This window comes from Stylophora pistillata, unplaced genomic scaffold (assembly GCF_964205215.1).
Source record: "Stylophora pistillata unplaced genomic scaffold, jaStyPist1.2 SCAFFOLD_54, whole genome shotgun sequence".
Classification (NCBI taxonomy): Eukaryota; Metazoa; Cnidaria; class Anthozoa; order Scleractinia; family Pocilloporidae; genus Stylophora; species Stylophora pistillata.
In genome coordinates this window covers 47,501-69,413 of record NW_028290812.1, presented here as the reverse complement: position 1 = coordinate 69,413, position 21,913 = coordinate 47,501, and the positions used below count along the sequence as shown (strand labels likewise).

General features: G+C 56.7%; 1 protein-coding gene across 1 annotated transcript in view; it reads left to right on the top strand.

Moving 5' to 3' along the window:
- The first annotated feature begins 21,668 nt into the window (after positions 1-21,668).
- LOC111332844 (uncharacterized) overlaps positions 21,669-21,913 on the top strand; it is a 4,766-nt gene continuing 4,521 nt past the window's right edge. Inside the window, exon 1 of the mRNA XM_088746317.1 lies at positions 21,669-21,913. This exon is cut by the window's right edge and continues 1,551 nt beyond it. The gene's annotated coding sequence lies outside the window, so the exon portion shown is untranslated.

Sequence of the window (21,913 nt, the reverse complement as noted above, 5' to 3'; positions counted from 1 at the left end):
CCGTAGTGGCACGCCTGCCAGTGAGAGGCTGTGCACTGTGAGGCACATGTGCTAAAAAAGGCGGTGAGTCTTGTACTCGCGCCTGCCACTTCCACGAAACACATCACCACGCGGCTAAAATGGATTCCCGCGTGCACTAGATAGTCCCAGGGGAGCTGGGGGATAGGCGCGCACCTCCTGCAAGTCACGGGAGCCGTAGCGGCACGCCTGCCAGTGAGAGGCTGTGCACTGTGATGCACCTGTCCTAAAGAGGGCGGTGAGCCTTGTACTCACGCCTGCCACTTCCACGAAACGCATGACAACGCCTCCAAAATGAAATCCCAGGTGCACTAGACCCAGGGAAACCTCGGCAATAGACGCGCAACTTTGGGAAATCACGGGCGACGGAGTGGCATGCGTGAGAGTGGGAGGCTGTGCAAGAGGAAGGGGTTAGCCTTGTACTCACGCCTGCTACTTCCACGAAACACATCACCACGCGGCCTAAACGGATTCCCGGGTGCACTAGATAGTCCCAAGGGAGTTGAAGAGTAGGCGCGCACCTCCTGCCAAATCACGGGAGCCGTAGTGGCACGCCTGCCAGTGAGAGGCTGTGCACTGTGAGGCACATGTGCTAAAGAAGGCGGTGAGACTTGTACTCACGCCTGCCACTTCCATGAAACACAACACTACGCGGTCAAAATGGATTCCCGCGTGCACTAGATAGTCCCAGGGGAGTTGGGGGGTAGGCGCGCACCTCCTGCAAGTCACGGGAGCCGTGGTGGCACGCCTCCGAGTGAGAGGCTGTGCACTATGAGGCACATGTGCTAAAGAAGGCGGTGAGCCTTGTACTCACGCGTGCCACTTCCCCGAACCGCATGACAACGCCTCCAAAATGAAATCCCAGGTGCACTAGACCCAGGGAAACCTCGGCAAGGGACGCGCAACTCCGGGAAATCTAGGGCGACGGAGTGGCATGCGTGAGAGTGGGAGGCTGTGCAAGAGGAAGGGGTGAGCCTTGTACTCACGCCTGCTACTTCCACGAAACACATCACCACGCGGCCAAAACGGATTCCCGGGTGCACTAGATAGTCCCAGGGGAGTTGGAGAGTAGGCGCGCACCTCCTGCCAAATCACGGGAGGCGTAGTGGGACGCCTGCCAGTGAGAGGCTGTGCACTGTGAGGCACATGTGCTAAAGAAGGCGGTGAGTCTTGTACTCACGCCTGCCACTTCCACGAAACACATCGCCACGCGGCTAAAATGGATTCCCGCGTGCTCTAGACAGTCCCAGGGGAGTTGGGGGATAGGCGCGCACCTCCTGCAAGTCACGGGAGGCGTGGTGGCACGCCTCCGAGTGAGAGGCTGTGCACTATGAGGCACATGTGCTAAAGAAGGCGGTGAGCCTTGTACTCACGCCTGCCACTTCCACGAAACGCATGACAACGTCTCCAAAATGAAATCCCAGGTGCACTAGACCCAGGGGAACCTCGGCAATAGACGCGCTACTCCGGGAAATCACGGGCGACGGAGTGGCAAGCGTGAGAGTGGGAGGCTGTGCAAGAGAAAGGGGTGAGTCTTGTAGTCACGCCTGCTACTTTCACGAAACACATCACCAAGCGGCCAAAACGGATTCCCGCGTGCACTAGATAGTCCCAGGGGAAATGGAGAGTAGGCGCGCACCTCCTGCCAAATCACGGGAGCCGTAGTGGCACGCCTGCCAGTAAGAGGCTGTGCACTGTGAGGCACATGTGCTAAAGAAGGCGGTGAGTCTTGTACTCACGCCTGCCACTTCCACGAAACACATCGCCACGCGGCTAAAATGGATTCCCGCGTGCACTAGATAGTCCCAGGGGAGTTGGGGGGTAGGCGCGCACCTCCTGCCAGATCACGGCAGCCGTAGTGGCACGCCTGCGAGTGAGAGCCTGTGCACTATGAGGCAGATGTGCTAAAGAAGGCGGTGAGCCTTGTACTCACGCCTGCCACCTCCACGAAACGCATGACAACGCCACGAAAATGAAATCCCAGGTGCACTAGACCCAGGAAAACCTCGGCAATAGACGCGCAACTCCGGGAAAGCACGGGCGACGGAGTGGCATGCGTGAGAGCTAGAGGCTGTGCAAGGTGTAAGGGCTGAGCCTTGTAGTCACGCCTGCCACTTCCACGAAACACATCACCACGCGGCCAAAATTTACTCCCGGGTGCAGTAGATAGTCCCAGGGGAGTTGGGGAGGAGGCGCGCACCTCCTGCCAAATCACGGCAGCCGTAGTTGCACGCCTGCGAGGGAGAGGTTGTGCAGTTTGAGGCACATGTGCTAAAGAAGGCGGTGAGACTTGTACTCACGCCTGCCACTTCCACGAAACGCATCACCACGCGGCCAAAATGAAATCCCAGGTGCACTAGACCCAGGGAAACCTCGGCAATAGAAGCGCAACTCCGGGAAAGCACGGGCGACGGAATGACATGCGTGAGAGTGAGAGACTGTGCAAGGTGTAAGGGCTGAGCCTTGTAGTCACGCCTGCCACTTCCACGAAACACATCACCACGCGGCCAAAACGAATTCCCGGTTGCAGTAGATAGTCCCAGGGGACTTGGAGAGTAGTCGGGCACCTCCTGGCAAATCACGGCAGCCGTAGTGGCACGCCTGCGAGTGAGAGGCTGTGCACTGTAAGGCATATGTGCTAAAGAAGGCGGTGAGTCTTGTACTCACGCCTGCCAGTTCCACGAAACACATCACCACGCGGCCAAAACCTATTCCCGGGTGCAGTAGATAGTCCCAGGGGAGTTGGGGAAGAGGCGCGCACCTCCTGCCAAATCACGCCAGCCGTAGTGGCACGCCTGCGAGTGAGAGGTTGTGCAGTGTGAGGCACATGTGCTAAAGAAGGCGGTGAGACTTGTACTCACGCCTGCCACTTCCACGAAACGCATTACCACGCGGCCAAAATAAAATCCCAGGTGCGCTAGAACCAGGGACACCTCGGCAGTAGACGCGCAACTCCGGAAAAGCACGGGCGACGGAGTGGCATGCGTGAGAGTGAGAGACTGTGCAAGGTGTAAGGGCTGAGCCCTGTAGTCACGCCTGCCACTTCCACGAAACTCATCACCACGCGGCCAAAAAGGATTCCCGGGTGCAGTAGATAGTCCCAGGGGAGTTGGAGAGTAGTCGGGCACCTCCTGCCAAATCACGGCAGCCGTAGTGGCACGCCTGCGAGTGAGAGGCTTTGCACTGTGAGGCACATGTTCTAAAGAAGGCAGTGAGTCTTGTAGTCACGCCCGCCACTTCCACGAAACATATCACCACGCGGCCAAAACTTATTTCCGGGTGCAGTAGATAGTCCCAGAGGAGTTGGGGAGTAGGCGCGCACCTCCTGCCAAGTCACGGCAGCCGTAGTGGCACGCCTGCGAGTGAGAGGCTGTGCACTATGAGGCACATGTGCTAAAGAAGGCGGTGAGCCTTGTACTCACGCCTGCCACTTCCACGAAACGCATGACAACGCCACCAAAATAAAGTCCCAGGTGCACTAGACTCAGGGAAACCTCGGCAATAGACGCGCAACTCCGGGAAAGTACGGGCGACGGAGTGGCATGCGTGAGAGTAAGAGAATGTGCAAGGTGTAAGGGCTGAGCTTTGTACTCACGCCTGCCACTTCCACGAAACACATCACCACGCGGCCAAAACTTATTCCCGGGTGCACTAGATAGTCCCAGGGGAGTTGGGGAGTAGACGCGCACCTCCTGCCAAATCACGGCAGCCGTAGTGGCACGCCTGCGAGTGAGAGGCTGTGCACTATCAGGCACATGTGCTAAAGAAGGCGGTGAGTCTTGTAGTCACGCCCGCCACTTCCACGAAACACATCACCACGCGGCCAAAACTTATTACCGGGTGAGGTAGATAGTCCCAGGGGAGTTAAAGAGTAGGCGCGCACCTCTTGCCAAATCACGGCAACCGTAGTGGCACGCCTGCGAGTGAGAGGCTGTGCACTATGAGGCACATGTGCTAAAGAAGGCAGTGAGTCTTGTAGTCACGCCCGCCACGTCCACGAAACACATCACCACGCGGCCAAAACTTATTCCCGTGTGCAGTAGATAGTCCCAGGGGAGTTGGGGAGTAGGCGCGCACCTCCTGCCAGATCACGGCAGCCGTAGTGGCACGCCTGCGAGTTAGAGGCTGTGCACTGTGAGGCACATGTGCTAAAGAAGACGGTGAGTCTTGTACTCACGCCTGCCACTTCCACGAAACACATCACCACGCGGCCAAAACTTATTCCCGGGTGCAGTAGATAGTCCCAGGGGAGTTGGGGAGAAGGCGCGCACCTCCTGCCACATCACGGCAGCCGTAGTGGCACGCCTGCGAGTGAGAGGCTGTGCACTATGAGGCACATGTGCTAAAGAACGTGGTGAGCCTTGTACTCACGCCTGCCACTTCCACGAAACGCATGACAACGCCACCAAAATGAAATCCCAGGTGCACTAGAACAAGGGAAACCTCGGCAATAGATCCGCAACTCCGGGAAAGTACGGGCGACGGAGGGGCATGCGTGAGAGTAAGAGGCTGTGCAAGGTGTAAGGGCTGAGCTTTGAACTCACACTTGCCATTTCCACGAAACACATCACCACGCGGCCAAAACTTAATCCCAGGTGCAGTAGATAGTCCTAGGGGAATTGGGGAGTAGGCGCGCACCTCCTGCCAAATCACGGAAGCTGTGGTGGCACGCCTGCGAGTGAGAGGCTGTGCACTATGAGGCACATGTGCTAAAGAAGGCAGTGAGCCTTGTACTCACGCCTGCCACTTCCACGAAACGCATGACAACCCCACCAAAATGAAATCCCAGGTGCACTAGACCCAGGGAAACCTCGGCAATAGACGCGCAACTCCGGAAAAGCACGGGCGACGGAGTGGCTTGCGTGAGAGTGAGAGGCTGTGCAAGATGTAAGGGCTGAGGCTTGTAGTCACGGCTGCCACTTCCACGAAACACATCACCTCGCGGACAAAACGTATTCCTGGTTGCAGTAGATAGTCCCAGGGGAGTTGGAGAGTAGTCGGGCACCTCCTGGCAAATCGCGGCAGCCGTAGTGGCACGCCTGCGAGTGAGAGGCTGTGCACTGTGAGGCACATGTGCTAAAGAAGGCGGTGAGTCTTGTACTCACGCCTCCCACTTCCTCGGAACACATCACCACGCGGCCAAAACTTATTCCTGGGTGCAGTAGATAGTCCCAGGGGAGTTGGGGAGTAGGCGCGCACCTCCTGCCAGATCACGGCAGCCGTAGTGGCACGCCTGCGAGTGAGAGGCTGTGCACTATGAGGCACATGTGCTAAAGAAGGCGGTGAGCCTTCTACTCACGCCTGCCACTTCCACGAAACACATCACCACGCGGCAAAAAAGGATTCCCGGGTGCAGTAGATAGTCCCAGGGGAGTTGGAGAGTAGTCGGGCACCTCCTGCCAAATCACGGAAGCCGTAGTGGCACGCCTTCGAGTGAGAGACTGTGCACTGTGAGGCACATGTGCTAAAGAAGGCGGTGAGTCTTGTACTCACGCCTGCCACTTCCACGAAACACATCACCACGCGGCCAAAACTTATTCCCGGGTGCAGTAGATAGTCCTAGGGGAATTGGGGAGTAGGCGCGCACCTCCTGCCAAATCACGGAAGCTGTGGTGGCACGCCCGCGAGTGAGAGGCTGTGCACTATGAGGCACATGTGCTAAAGAAGGCAGTGAGCCTTGTACTCACGCCTGCCACTTCCACGAAACGCATGACAACCCCACCAAAATGAAATCCCAGGTGCACTAGACCCAGGGAAACCTCGGCAATAGACGCGCAACTCCGGGAAAGCACGGGCGAAGGAGTGGCTTGCGTGAGAGTGAGAGGCTGTGCAAGGTGTAAGGGCTGAGGCTTGTAGTCACGGCTGCCACTTCCACGAAACACATCACCTCGCGGACAAAACGTATTCCTGGTTGCAGTAGATAGTCCCAGGGGAGTTGGAGAGTAGTCGGGCACCTCCTGGCAAATCACGGCAGCCGTAGTGGCACGCCTGCGAGTGAGAGGCTTTGCACTGTGAGGCACATGTGCTAAAGAAGGCGGTGAGTCTTGTACTCACGCCTCCCACTTCCTCGGAACACATCACCACGCGGCCAAAACTTATCCCTGGGTGCAGTAGATAGTCCCAGGGGAGTTGGGGAGTAGGCGCGCACCTCCTGCCAGATCACGGCAGCCGTAGTGGCACGCCTGCGAGTGAGAGGCTGTGCACTATGAGGCACATGTGCTAAAGAAGGCGGTGAGCCTTCTACTCACGCCTGCCACTTCCACGAAACACATCACCACGCGGCAAAAAAGGATTCCCGGATGCAGTAGATAGTCCCAGGGGAGTTGGAGAGTAGTCGGGCACCTCCTGCCAAATCACGGAAGCCGTAGTGGCACGCCTTCGAGTGAGAGACTGTGCACTGTGAGGCACATGTGCTAAAGAAGGCGGTGAGTCTTGTACTCGTTCCTGCCACTTCCACGAAAGGCATGACAACGCCACCAAAATGAAATCCCAGGTGCACTAGACCCATGGAAACCTCGGCAATAGACACGCAACTCCGGGAAAGTACGGGCGACGGAGTGGCATGCGTGAGAGTAAGAGGCTGTGCAAGGTGTAATGGCTGAGACTTGTACTCAAGCCTGCCACTTCCACGAAACACATCACCCCGCGGACAAAACTTATTCCCGGGTGCAGTAGATAGCCCCAGGGGAGTTGGGGAGTAGGTGCGCACCTCCTGCCAGATCAGGGCAGCCGTTGTGGCACGCCTGCAAGTGAGAGGCTGTGCACTGTGAGGCACATGTGCTAAAGAAGGCGTTGAGTCTTGTACTCACGCCTGCCACTTCCACGAAACACATCACCACGCGGCCAAAACTTATTCCCGGGTGCTGTAGATAGTCCCAGGGGAGTTGGGGAGTAGGCGCCCACCTCACGCAAGATCACGGCAGCCGTAATGGCACGCCTCCGAGTGAGACGCTGTGCACTATGAGGCACATGTGCTAAAGAAGGCAGTGAGCCTTGTACTCACGCCTGCCACTTCCACGAAACGCATGACCACGCCACCAAAATGAAATCCAAGGTGCACTAGACCCAAAGTAACCTCGGCAATAGACGCGCAACTCCGAGAAAGCACGGGCGACGGAGTGGCATGCGTGAGAGTGAGAGGCTGTGCAAGGTGTAAGGAATGACCCTTGTACTCACGCCTGCCACTTCCACGAAACACATCACCACGCGGCCGAAAGGGATTCCCGGGTGCAGTAGATAGTCCCAGGGGAGTTGGAGAGTAGTTGGGCACCTCTTGCCAAATCACGGCAGCCGTAGTTGCACGCCTGCGAGTGAGAGGCTGTGCACTGTGAGGCACATGTGCTAAGGAAGGCGGTGAGTCTTGTACTCACGCCTGCCACTTCCACGAAACACATCACCACGCGGCCAAAACTTATTCCCGGGTGCAGTAGATAGTCCCAGGGGAGTTGGGGAGTAGGCGCGCACCTCCTGCCAAATCACGGCAGCCCTAATGACACGCCTGCGAGTAAGAGGCTGTGCACTGTGAGGCACCTGTGCTAAAGAAGGCGGTGAGTCTCTTAGTCACGCCTACCACTTCCACGAAACACATCACCACGCGGCCAAAACTTATTCCCGGGTGCAGTAGATAGTCCCAGGGGAGTTGGGGAGTAGGCGCGCACCTCCTGCCAGATCACGGCAGCCGTAGTGGCACGCCTGCGAGTGAGAGGCTGTGCACTATGAGGCACATGTGCTAAAGAAGGCGAGGAGCCTTGTACTCACGCCTGCCACTTCCACGAGACGCATGACAACGCCACCAAAATGAAATCCCAGGTGCACTAGGCCCAGGGAAACCTCGGCAATAGACGCGCAACTCCGGAAAAGCACGGGCGACGGAGTGGCATGCGTGAGAGTGAGAGGCTGTGCAAGGTGTAAGGAATGACCCTTGTACTCACGCCTGCCACTTCCACGAAACACATCACCACGAGGCCAAAACGGATTTCCGGGTGCAGTAGATAGTCCCAGGGGAGTTGGAGAGTAGTAGGACACCTCCTGCCAAATCACGGCAGCCGTACTGGCACGCCTGCGAGTGAGAGGCTGTGCACTGTGAGTTACATGTGCTAAAGAAGGCGGTGAGTCTTGTACTCACGCCTGCCACTTCCACAAAACACATCACGACGCGGCCAAAACTTATTGCCGGGTGCAGTAGATAGTCCCAGAGGAGTTGGGGAGTAGGCGCGCACCTCCCGCCAGTTCACGGCAGCCGTAGTGGCACGCCTGCGAGTGAGAGGCTGTGCACTATGAGGCACATGTGCTAAAGAAGGCGGTGAGCCTTGTGCTCACGCCTGCCACTTTCACGAAACGCATGACAACGCCACCGAAATGAAATCCCAGGTGCATCAGACCCAGGGAAACCTCGGCAATAGACGCGCAACTCCGGGAAAGCACGGGCGACGGAGTGGCATGCGTGAGAATGAGAGGCTGTGCAAGAGGAACGGGTCAGCCTTGTACTCACGCTTGCTACTTCCACGAAACATATCACCAGGCGGCTAAAATGGATTCCCGCGTGCACTAGATAGTCCCAGGAGAGTTGGGAGGTAGGCGCGCACCTCCTGCAAGTCACGGGAGCCGTGGTGGCACGCCTACGAGTGAGAGGCTGTGCACTATGAGGCACATGTGCTAAAGAATGCGGTGAGCCTTGTACTCACGCCTGCCACTTCCACAAAACGCATGGCAACGCCACCAAAATGAAATCCCAGGTGCACTAGACCCAGGGAAACCTCGCCAATAGACGCGCAACTCCGGAAAATCACGGGCGACGGAGTGGCATGCGTGAGAGTGAGAGGCTGTGCAAGAGGAAGGGGTGAGCTTTGTACTCACGCCTGCTACTTCCACGAAACACATCACCACGCGGCCAAAACGGATTCCCGGGTGCACTAGATAGTCCCCGGGGAGTTGGAGAGTAGGCGCGCACCTCTTGGCAAATCACGGGAGCCGTAGTGGCACGCCTGCGAGTGAGAGGCTGTGCACTGTGAGGCACATATGCTAAAGAAGGCGGTGATTCTTGTTTTTACTCCTGCTACTTCCACTAAACACATGACAACGCGACCAAAATGGATTCTCGGGTGCACTAGATAATCCCAGGGGAGTCGGGGAGTGGGTGCGCACCTTCTGCAAATCACGGGCGCCGGAGTGGCACGTGTGAGAGTGGGAGGCTCTCCAAAAGAAGGGGGTGAGCCTCGAACTCACGCCTGCCACTTCCACGAAACACATCACCACGCGGCCAAAACGGATTCCCGGGTGCACTAGATAGTCCCAGGGGAGTTGGAGAGTAGCCGCGCACCTCCTGCCAAATCACGGGAGCCGTAGTGGCACGCCTGCCAGTGAGAGGCTTTGCACTGTGAGGCACTTGTGCTAAAGAGGGCGGTGAGTCTTGTACTCACGGCTGCCACTTCCACGAAACACATTACCACGCGGTTAGAACTTATTTGCGGGTGCACTAGATAGTCCCAAAGGAGTTGGGACATGCGTGAGAGTGAGAGGCTTTGCAAGAGGAAGGGGTGAGCCTTGTAATCACGCCTGCTACTTCCACGAAACACATCACCACGCGGCCAAAAATGATTCTCGGGTGCACTAGATAGTCCCAGGGGAAAAGGTGAGTAGGCGCGCACCTCCTACCAAATCACGGGAGCCGTAGTGGCACGCCTGCGAGTGAGAGGCTGTGCACTGTGAGGCACATATGCTAAAGAAGGCGGTGCTTACTCCTGCTACTCCCACCAAACACATGACAACTCGGGCAAAATGGATTCTCGGGTGCACTAGATAATCCCAGGGGAGTCGGGGAGTAGGCGCGCACCTCCTGCAATTTACGAGCGCCGGAGTGGCACGTGTGAGAGTGGGAGGCTCTCAAAAAGAATGGGGTGAGCCTCGAACTCACGCCTGCCACTTCCACGAAACACATCACCACGCGGCTAAAATGGATTCTCGCGTGCACTATATAGTCCCAGGGGAGTTGAAGGGTAGGCGCGCACCTCCTACAGGTCACGGGACCCTTGGTGGAACGCCTCCGAGAGAGAGTCTGTGCACTATGATACACATGTGCTAAAGATGGTAGTAAGCCTTGTACTCACGCCTGTCACTTCCACGAAACGCATGACAACGCCTCCAAAATAAAATCCCAGGTGCACTAGACCCAGGGAAACATCGGCAATAGACGCGCAATTCCGGAAAATAACGGGCGACGGAATGGCATGCGTGAGAGTGAGAGGCTGTGCAAGAGGAAGGGGTGAGCCTTGTACTCACGCCTGCTACTTCCAGGAAACACATCACCACGCGGCCAAAACGGATTCCCGGGTACACTAGATAGTCCCAGGGGAGTTAGAGAGTAGGGGCGCACCTCTTGCCAAATCACAAGAGCCGTAGTGGCACGCCTGCCAGTGAGAGGCTGTGCACTGTGAGGCACATGTGCTAAAGAAGGCGGTGAGTCTTGTACTCACGCCTGCCACTTCCACGAAACACATCACCACGCGGCCAGAAATTATTCCCGGGTGCACTAGATAGTCCCAGGAGAGTTGGGGAGTAGGCCCGCACTTCCTGCAAATTACGGGAGCCGTAGTGGCACGCCTTTGAGCTAGAGGCTGTGCACTATGAGGCACATGTGCTAAAAAAGGCGGTGAGCCTTGTAGTCACGCCTGCCACTTCCACGAAACGCAATACAACGCCACCAAAATAAAATCCCAAGTGCACTAGACCCAGGGGAGCCTCTGCATTAGACGCGCAACTCCGGGAAATCACGGGCAACAGAGTGGCATGCGTGAGAGTGAGAGGCTGTGCAAGAGGAAGGGGTCAGCCTTGTACTCACGCCTGCTACTTCCACCAAAAACATCACCACGCGGCTAAAATGGATAACCGCGTGCACTAGATAGTCCCAGGAGAGTTAGGGGGTAGGCGCGCACCTCGTGCATGTCACGGGAGCCGTCGTGGCACGCCTACGAGTGAGAGGCTGTGCACTATGAGGCACATGTGCTAAAGAAGGCGGTGAGCCTTGGACTCACGCCTGCCACTTACCCGATACGCATGGCAACGCCACCAAAATGAAATCTCAGGTGCACTAGACCCAGGGGAACCTCGGCAATAGACGCGCTACTCCGGGAAATCACGGGCGACGGAGTGGCACGTGTGAGAGTGGGAGGCTCTCTAAATGAAGGGGGTGAGCCTCGAACTCACGCCTGCCACTTCCACGAAACACATCACCACGCGGCTAAAATGGATTCCCGCGTGCACTAGATAGTCCCAGAGGAGTTGAAGGGTAGGCGCGCACCTCCTGCAAGTCATGGGAGCCGTGGTGGCACGCCTCCGAGTGAAAGGCTGTGCACTATGAGGCACATGTGCTAAAGAAGGCGGTGAGCGTTGTACTCACGCCTGCCACTTCCACGAAACGCATGACAACGCCTCCAAAATGAAATCCCAGGTGCACTAGACCCAGGGAAACCTCGGCAATAGACGCGCAACTCCGGGATATCACGGGCGACGGAGTGGCATGCGTGAGAGTGAGAGGCTGTGCAAGAGGAAGGGGTGAGCCTTGTACTCACGCCTGCTACTTCCACGAAACACATCACCACGCGGCCAAAACGGATTCCCGGGTGCACTAGATAGTTTCAGGGGAGTTGGAGAGTAGGCGCGCAGCTCCTGCTAAATAACGGGAGCCGTAGTGGCACGCCTGCCAGTAAGAGGCTGTGCACTGTGAGGCACATGTGCTAAAGATGGCGGTGAGTCTTGTACTCACGCCTTCCACCTCCACGAAACACATCACCATGCGGCCAGAACTTATTCCCGGGTGCACTAGATAGTCCCAGGGGAGTTGGGGAGTAGGCCCGCACTTCCTGCAAATCACGGGAGCCGTAGTGGCACGCCTGCGAGTGAGAGGCTGTGCACTATGAGGCACATGTGCTAAGGAAGGCGGTGAGCCTTGTAGTCACGCCTGCCACTTCCACGAAACGCATGAAAACGCAACCAAAATGAAATCCCAGGTGCACTAGACCAAGGGGCACCTCGGCAATTGACGCGCAACTCCGGGAAATCACGGGCAACGGAGTGGCATGCGTGAGAGTTAGAGGCTGTGCAAGAGGAAGGGGTCAGCCTTGTACTCACGCCTGCTACTTCTACGAAACACATCACCACGCGGCTAAAAAGGATTCCCGCGTGCACGAGATAGTCCCAGGAGAGTTGGGGGGTAGGCGCGCACCTCCTGCAAGTCACGGGAGTTGTAGTGGCACGCCTACGATTGAGAGGCTGTGAACTATGAGGCACATGTGCTAAAGAAGGCGGTGAGACTTGTACTCATGCCTGCCACTTCCACGAAACGCATGGCAACGCCACCAAAATGAAATCCCAGGTGCACTAGACCCAGGGGAACCTCGGCAATAGACGCGCAACTCCGGGAAAGCACGGCCGACGGAGTGGCATGCGTGAGAGTGAGAGGCTGTGCAAGAGGAAGGTGGGAGCCTTGTACTCACGCCTGCTACTTCCACGAAACACATCACCACGCGGCCAAAACGGATTCCCGGGTGCACTAGATAGTTCCAGGGGAGTTGGAGAGTAGGCGCGCATCTCCTGCCAAATCATGGGAGCCGTAGTGGCACGCGTGCGAGTGAAAGGCTGTGCACTATGAGGCATATGTGCTAAAAAAGGCGGTGAGCATTGTACTCACGCTGCCACTTCCACGAAACGCATGGCAACGCCACCAAAATGAAATCCCAGGTGCACTAGACCCAGGGGAACCTCGGCAATAGACGCGCAACTCCGAGAAAAAACGGGCGACGGAGTGGCATGCGTGAGAGTGAGAGGCTGTGCAAGAGGAAGGGGTGAGCCTTGTACTCACGCCTGCTACTTCCACGAAACACATCACCACGCGGCCAAAACGGATTCTCGGGTGCACTAGATAGTCCCATAGGAGTTGGAGGGTAGGCGCCCACCTCCTGCCAAATCACAGGAGCCGTTGTGGCACGCCTGCGAGTGAGAGGCTTTGCACTGTTAGGCACATATGCTAAAGAAGGCGGTGAGTCTTGTACTTACTCCTGCTACTTCCACCAAACACATGACAACGCGGCCAAAATTGATTCTCGGGTGCACTAGATAATCCCAGGGGAGTCGGGGAGTAGGCGCGCACCTCCTGCAAATCACGGGCGCCGGAGTGGCACGTGTGAGAGTGGGAGGCTCTCCAAAAGAAGGGGGTGAGCCTCGAACTCACGCCTGCCACTTCCACGAAACACATCACCACGCGGCTAAAATGGATTCCCGCGTGCACTAGATAGTCCCAGGGAAGTTGAAGGGTAGTCGCGCACCTCCTGCAAGTAACGGGAGCCGTGGTGGCACGCCTCCGAGTGAGAGGCTGTGCACTATGAGGCACATGTGCTAAAGAAGGCGGTGAGCCTTGTACTCACGCCTGCCACTTCCACGAAACGCATGACAACGCCTCCAAAATGAGATCCCAGGTGCACTAGACCCAGGGAAACCTCGGCAATAGACGCGCAACTCCGGGATATCACGGGCGACGGAGTGGCATGCGTGAGAGTGAGAGGCTGTGCAAGAGGAAGGGGGGAGCCTTGTACTCACGCCTGCTACTTCCCCGAAACACATCACCACGCGGCCAAAACGGATTCCCGGGTGCACTAGATAGTCGTAGGGGAGTTGGAGAGTAGGCGCGCACCTCCTGCCAAATGACGGGAGCCGTAGTGGCACGCCTGCCAGCTAGAGGCTGTGCACTGTGAGGCACATGTGCTAAAGAAGGCGGTGAGTCTTGTACTCACGCCCGCCACTTCCACGAAACACATCACCACGCGGCCAGAACTTATTCCCGGGTGCACTAGATAGTCCTAGGGGAGTTGGGGAGTAGGCCCGCACTTCCTGCAAATCACGGGAGCCGTAGTGGCACGCCTGCGAGTGAGAGGCTGTGCACTATGAGGCACATGTGCTAAAGAAGGCGGTGAGCCTTGTAGTCACGCCTGCCACTTCCACGAAACGCATGACAACGCCACCAAAATGAAATCCCAGGTGCACTAGACCCAGGGGAACCTCGGCAATAGACGCGCAACTCCGGGAAAGCACGGGCGACGGAGTGGCATGCTTGAGAATGAGAGGCTGTGCAAGGTGTAAGGGCTGAGCCTTGTACTCACGCCTGCCACTTCCACGAAACACATCACCACGCGGCCAAAACGGATTGCCCGGTGCAGTAGATAGTCCCAGTGGAGTTGTAGAGTAGTTGGGCACTTCCTGCCACATCACGGCAGCCGTAGTGGCACGCCTGCGAGTGAGATGCTGTGCACTGTGAGGCACATGTGCTAAAGAAGGCGAGGAGTCTTGTACTCACGCCTGCCACTTCGACGAAACGCATGACAACGCCACCAAAATGAACTCCCAGGTGCACTAGACCCAGGGGACCCTCGCCAATAGACGAGCAACTCCAGGAAGGCACGACCGACTAAGTGGCATGCGTGAGAGTGAAAGGCTGTGCAAGGTCTAAGGGCTGAGCCTTGTACTCACGCCTGCCACTTCCATGAAACACATCACCACGCGGCCAAGACTTATTCCCGGGTGCAGTAGATAGTCCCAGGGGAGTTGGAGAGTAGGCGCGCACCTCCTGCCAAATTACGGCCGCCGTAGTGGCACGCCTGCGAGTGAGAGGCTGTGCACTATGAGGCACATGTGCTAAAGAAGGCGGTGAGCCTTGTACTCACGCCTGCCCCTTCCACGAAACGCATGACAACGCCACCAAAATGAAATCCCAGGTGCACTAGACCCAGGGAAACCTCGGCAATAGACGCGCAACTCCGGGATATCACGGGCGACGGAGTGGCATGCGTGAGAGTGAGAGGCTGTGCAAGGTGTAAGGGCTGAGCCTTGTACTCACGCCTGCCACTTCCACGAAACACATCACCACGCGACCAAAACGGATTCCCGGGTGCAGTAGATAGTCCCAGGGGAGCTGGAGAGTAGTCGGGCACCTCCTGTAAAATCACGGCAACCTTAGTGGCACGCCTGCGAGTGAGAGGCTGTGCACTATAAGACCAATGTGCCTCATAGTGCATAGCCTCTCACTCTCAGGCGTGCCACCACGGCTCCCGTGACTTGCAGGAGGTGCGCGCCTACCCTTCAAATTCCCTGGGGCTATCTAGTGCAAGCGGGAATCCATTTTAGCCGCGTGGTGATGTGTTTCGTGGAAGTGGCAGGCGTGAGTTCGAGGCTCACCCCCTTCTTTTGGAGAGCCTCCCACTCTCACACGTGCCACTCCGGCGCTTGTAATTTGCAGGAGGTGCGCGCCTACCCCCTAACTCTCCTGGGACTATCTAGTGCACGCGGGAATCCATTTTAGCCGCGTGATGATGTGTTTCGTGGAAGAAGCAGGCGTGAGTACAAGGCTGACCCCTTCTTCTTGCACAGCCTCTCACTCTCACGCATGCCACTCCGTTGCCCGTGATTTCCCGGAGTTGCGCGTCTATTGCCGAGGTTCCCCTGGGTCTAGTGCACCTGGGATTTCATTTTGCAGGCGTTGTCATGCGTTTCGTGGAAGTGGCAGGCGTGAGTACAAGGCTCACTGCTTTCTTTAGCACATGTGCCTCATAGTGCACAGCCTCTCACTCGGAGGCGTGCCACCACGGCTCCCGTGACTTGCAGGAGGTGCGCGCCTATCCTTCAACTCCCCTGGAACTATCTAGTGCACGCGGGAATCCATTTTAGCCGCGTGGTTATGTCTTTCGTGGAAGTGGCAGGCGCGAGTTCGAGGCTCACCCCCTTCTTTTGGAGAGCCTCCCACTCTCACACGTGCCACTCCGCCGCCCGTGATTTGCGGGAGGTGCGCGCCTACTCCCCGACTCCCCTGGGATTATCTAGTGCACCCGATAATCCATTTTGGCCGCGTTGTCATGTGTTTGGTGGAAGTAGCAGGAGTAAGTACAAGACTCACCGCCTTCTTTAGCATATGTGCCTCACAGTGCACAGCCTCTCACTCGCAGGCGTGCCACTACGGCTCCCGTGATTTGGCAGGAGGTGCGCGCCTACTCTCCAACTTCCCTGGGACTATCTAGTGCACCCACGAATCCGTTTTGGCCACGTGGTGATGTGTTTCGTGGAAGTAGCAGGCGTGAGTACAAAGCTCACCCCTTCCTCTTGCACAGCCTCTAACTCTCACGCATGCCACTCCGTCGCCCGTTATTTCCCGGAGTTGCGCGTCTATTGCCGAGGTTCCCCTGGGTCTAGTGCACCTGGGATTTCATTTTGGTGGCGTTGCCATGCGTTTCGTGGAAGTGGCAGGCGTGAGTACAAGGCTCACCGCCTTCTTTAACACATGTGCCCCTCACTCGTAGGCGTGCCACTACGGCTCTCGTGACTTGCAGGAGGTGCGCGCCTACCCCCCAACTCTCCTGGGACTATCTAGTGCACGCGGGAATCCATTTTAGCCGCGTGGTGATGTGTTTCGTGGAAGTAGCAGGCGTGAGTACAAGGCTCACCCCTTCCTCTTGCACAGCCTCTATCTCTCACGCATGCCACTCCGTTGCCCGTGATTTCCCGGGGTTGCGCGTCTATTGCCGAGGTTCCCCTGGGTCTAGTGCACCTGGGATTTCATTTTGGTTGCGTTGCCATGCGTTTCATGGAAGTGGCAGGCGTGAGTACAAGTCTCACCGCCTTTTTTAGCACATGTGCCTCATAGTGCACAGCCTCTCACTCGCAGGCGTGCCACTACGGCTCCCGTGATTTGCAGGAAGTGCGGGCCTACTCCCCAACTCCCCTGGGACTATATAGTACACCCGGGAATAAGTTCTGGCCGCGTGGTGATGTGTTTCGTGGAAGTGGCAGGCGTGAGTACAAGACTCACCGCCTTCTTTAGCACATGTGCCTCACAGTGCACAGCCTCTCACTCGCAGGCGTGCCACTACGGCTGCCGTGATTTGGGAGGAGGTGCGCGCCTACTCCCCAACTCCCCTGGGACTATCTACTGCACGCGGAAATAAGTTTTGGCAGCGTGGTGATGTGTTTCGTGGAAGTGGCAGGCGAGACTACAAAGCTGAGCCCTTACACCTTGCACAGCCTCTCCCTCTCACGCATGCCACTCCGTCGCCCGTGCTTTCCCGGAGTTGCGCGTCTATTGCCGAGGTTTCCCTGGGTGTAGTGCACCTGGTATTTCATTTTGATGGCGTTGTCATGCGTTTCGTGGAAGTGGCAGTTGTAAGAACAAGGCTTACCACCTTCTTTAGCACATGTGCCTCAGTGCACAGCGTCTCACTCGCAGGCGTGCCACTACGTATGCCGTGATTTGGCAGGAGGTGCGCGTCTACTCCCCAACTCCCCTGGGACTATCTACTGCACCCGGTAATAAGTTTTGGCCGCGTGGTGATGTGTTTCGTGGAAGTGGCAGGCGTGAGTACAAGACTCACCGCCTTCTTTAGCACATGTGCCTCACAGTGCACAGCCTCTCACTCGCAGGCGTGCCACTACGGCTGCCGTGATTTGGCAGGAGGTAGGCGCCTACTCCCCAACTCCCCTGGGACTATCTTCTGCACCCGGGAATAGGTTTTGGCCGCGTGGTGATGTGTTTTGTGGAAGTGGCAGGCGTGACTACAAGGCTCAGCCCTTAGACCTTGCACAGCCTCTCACTCTTACGCATGCCACTCCGTCGCCCGTGCTTTGCCGGAGTTGCGCGTCTATTGCCGCGGTTTTCCTTGGGCTAGTGCACCTGGGATTTCATTTTGGTGGCGTTGTCATCCGTTTCGTAGAAGTGGCAGGCGTGAGTAGAAGACTCACCGCCTTCTTTCGCACATGTGCCTCACAGTGCAAAGCCTCTCACTCGTAGGCGTGCCACTACGGCTTCGGTGATCTGGCAGGAGGTGCGCGCCTACTCCCCAAATCCCCTGGGACTATCTACTGCACCCGGGAATAAGTTTTGGCCGCGTGGTGATGTGGTTCGTGGAAATGGCAGGCGTGAGTACAAGACTCACCGCCTTCTTTAGCACATGTGCCTCATAGTGTACAGCCTTTCACACGCAGGCGTGCCACTACGGCTTCCGTGATTTGGCAGGAGGTGCGCGCCTACTCCCCAACTCCCGTGGGACTATCTACTGCATCCGGGACAAAGTTTTGGCCGCGTGGTGATGTGTTTCGTGGAAGAGGCAGGCGTGACTACAAGGCTTAGCACTTACACCTTGCACAGCCTCTCACTCTCACGCATGCCACACCGTCGCCCGTGCTTTACCGGAGTTTTGCGTCTATTGCCGAGGTTTCCCTGGGTCTAGTGCACCTGGGATTTCATTTTGGAGGCGTTGTCATGCGTTTCGTGGCAGTGGCAGGCGTAAGTACAAGGTTCACCGCCTTCTTTAGCACATGTGCCTTATAGTGCACAGCCTCTCACTCGTAGGCGTGCCACTACGGCTGCCGTGATTTGGCAGGAGGAGCGCGTCTACTCCCCAACTCCAGTGGGACTATCTACTGCACCCGGGAATAAGTTTTGGCCGCGTGGTGATGTGTTTCGTGGAAGTGGCAGGCGTAAGTACAAGACTCATCGCCTTCTTTAGCACATGTGCCTCACAGTGCACAGACTCTCACTCGCAGGCGTGCCACTACGGCTGCCGTGATTTGGCAGGAGGTGCGCGCCTACTCCCCAACTCCCCTGGGACTATCTACTGCACGCGGAAATAAGTTTTGGCCGCGTGGTAATGTGTTTCGTGGAAGTGGCAGCCGTGACTACAAGGCTCATCCCTTACACCTTGCACAGTCTCTCACTCTCACGCATGCCACTCCGTCGCCCGTTCTTTCCCGGAGTTGCGCGTCTATTGCCGAGGTTTCCCTGGGTCTAGTGCACCTGGGGTTTCATTTTGGTGGCGTTGTCATGCGTTTCGTGGAAGTGGCAGGAGTGAGTACAAGACTCACCGCCTTCTTTAGCACATATGCCTCATAGTGCACAGCCTCTCACTCACAGGCGTGCCACTACGGCTGCCGTGATTGGGCAGGAGGTGCGCGTCTACTCTCCAACTCCACTGGGACTATCTACTGCACCCGGGAATAAGTTTTGGCCGCGTGGTGATGTGTTTCGTGGAAGTGGCAGGCGTGAGTACAAGACTCACCGCCTTCTTTAGCACATGTGCCTCAAAGTGCACAGCCTCTCACTCCCAGGCGTGCCACTACGGCTCCCTTGATTTGGCAGGAGGTGCACGCCTACTCCCCAACTCCCTTGGGACTATCTACTGCATCCGGGAATAAGTTTTGGCCGCGTGGTGATGTGTTTCGTGGAAGTGGCAGGCGTGACTACAAGGCTTAGCACTTACACCTTGCACAGCCTCTCACTCTCACGCATGCCACACCGTCGCCCGTGCCTTGCCGGAGTTGCGCGTCTATTGCCGCGGTTTTCCTTGGTCTAGTGCACCTGGGATTTCATTTTGGTGGCGTTGTCATCCGTTTCGTAGAAGTGGCAGGCGTGAGTAGAAGACTCACCGCCTTCTTTCGCACATGTGCCTCACAGTGCAAAGCCTCTCACTCGTAGGCGTGCCACTACGGCTGCGGTGATCTGGCAGGAGGTGCGCGCCTACTCCCCAAATCCCCTGGGACTATCTACTGCACCCGGGAATAAGTTTTGGCCGCGTGGTGATGTGGTTCGTGGAAATGGCAGGCGTGAGTACAAGACTCACCGCCTTCTTTAGCACATGTGCCTCATAGTGTACAGCCTCTCACACGCAGGCGTGCCACTACGGCTTCCGTGATTTGGCAGGAGGTGCGCGCCTACTCCCCAACTCCCCTGGGACTATCTACTGCATCCGGGACAAAGTTTTGGCCGCGTGGTGATGTGTTTCGTGGAAGAGGCAGGCGTGACTACAAGGCTTAGCACTTACACCTTGCACAGCCTCTCACTCTCACGCATGCCACACCGTCGCCCGTGCTTTACCGGAGTTGTGCGTCTATTGCCGAGGTTTCCCTGGGTCTAGTGCACCTGGGATTTCATTTTGGAGGCGTTGTCATGCGTTTCGTGGCAGTGGCAGGCGTAAGTACAAGGCTCACCGCCTTCTTTAGCACATGTGCCTCATAGTGCACAGCCTCTCACTCGTAGGCGTGCCACTACGGCTGCCGCGATTTGGCAGGAGGTGCGCGTCTACTCCCCAACTCCAGTGGGACTATCTACTGCACCCGGGAATAAGTTTTGGCCGCGTGGTGATGTGTTTCGTGGAAGTGGCAGGTGTAAGTACAAGACTCATCGCCTTCTTTAGCACATGTGCCTCACAGTGCACAGACTCTCACTCGCAGGCGTGCCACTACGGCTGCCGTGATTTGGCAGGAGGTGCGCGCCTACTCCCCAACTCCCCTGGGACTATCTACTGCACGCGGAAATAAGTTTTGGCCGCGTGGTAATGTGTTTCGTGGAAGTGGCAGCCGTGACTACAAGGCTCATCCCTTACACCTTGCACAGCCTCTCACTCTCACGCATGCCACTCCGTCGCCCGTTCTTTCCCGGAGTTGCGCGTCTATTGCCGAGATTTCCCTGGGTCTAGTGCACCTGGGATTTCATTTTGGTGGCGTTGTCATGCGTTTCGTGGAAGTGGCAGGAGTGAGTACAAGACTCACCGCCTTCTTTAGCACATGTGCCTCATAGTGCACAGCCTCTCACTCACAGGCGTGCCACTACGGCTGCCGTGATTGGGCAGGAGGTGCGCGTCTACTCTCCAACTCCACTGGGACTATCTACTGCACCCGGGAATAAGTTTTGGCCGCGTGGTGATGTGTTTCGTGGAAGTGGCAGGCGTGAGTACAAGACTCACCGCCTTCTTTAGCACATGTGCCTCAAAGTGCACAGCCTCTCACTCCCAGGCGTGCCACTACGGCTCCCGTGATTTGGCAGGAGGTGCACGCCTAGTCCCCAACTCCCTTGGGACTATCTACTGCATCCGGGAATAAGTTTTGGCCGCGTGGTGATGTGTTTCGTGGAAGTAGCAGGCGTGACTACAAGGCTCAGCCCTTACACCTTGCACAGCCTCTCACTCTCACGCATGCCACTCCGTCGCCCGTGCTTTCCCGGAGTTGCGCGTCTATTGCCGAGGTTTCCCTGGGTCTATTGCACCTGGGATTTCATTTTGGTGGCGTTGTCATGTGTTTCGTGGAAGTGGCAGGCGTGAGTACAAGACTCACCGCCTTCTTTAGCACATGTGCCTCATAGTGCACAGCCTCTCACTCGCAGGCGTGCCACTAAGGCTGCCGTGATCTGACAGGAGGTGCGCGTCTACTCCCCAACTCCCCTGGGACTATCTACTGCACCCGGGAATAAGTTCTGGCCGCGTGGTGATGTGTTTCGTGGAAGTGGCAGGCGTGAGTACAAGACTCACCGCCTTCTTTAGCACATGTGCCTCACAGTGCACAGCCTCTCACTCGCAGGCGTGCCACTACGACTGCCGTGATTTGGCAGGAGGTGCCCGACAACTCCCCAACTCCCCTGGGACTATCTACTGCACCCGGGAATCCGTTTTGGCCTCAAGTGAATTAAGGCCTGGGTCCCATGATTATTTCCTTTATATTTCACAAAGTTGTTCATAATTTCCATGAAACTGGACCGATCTCAGTGAAACTTTGCCAAAAGTCGAGACTTAACCTTCTTTATCGATTCGTGACGTCAAGGAACCGGTTTGAAATTTGATACCTCTAAAAACCTGCAGTTTAAGCGCCGAAAATGCTGTGTGCCATTACGAGCAAATTCCCACTATGTATTCCCTCTATAACAGTGAATAAACCGCTCATTCAAATCAGGGGAAAGATAATCTTAACAAAAACGCCTGGAATGAGAGTAAAACTTCTGTTATTTTTGGTAGACATTCGATCGTGTTTTACTTAGGTCAGATTTTGTATTGTTTTCAAATATTTTTGCCGAACATGGCTGAAATTTCACTTCGTT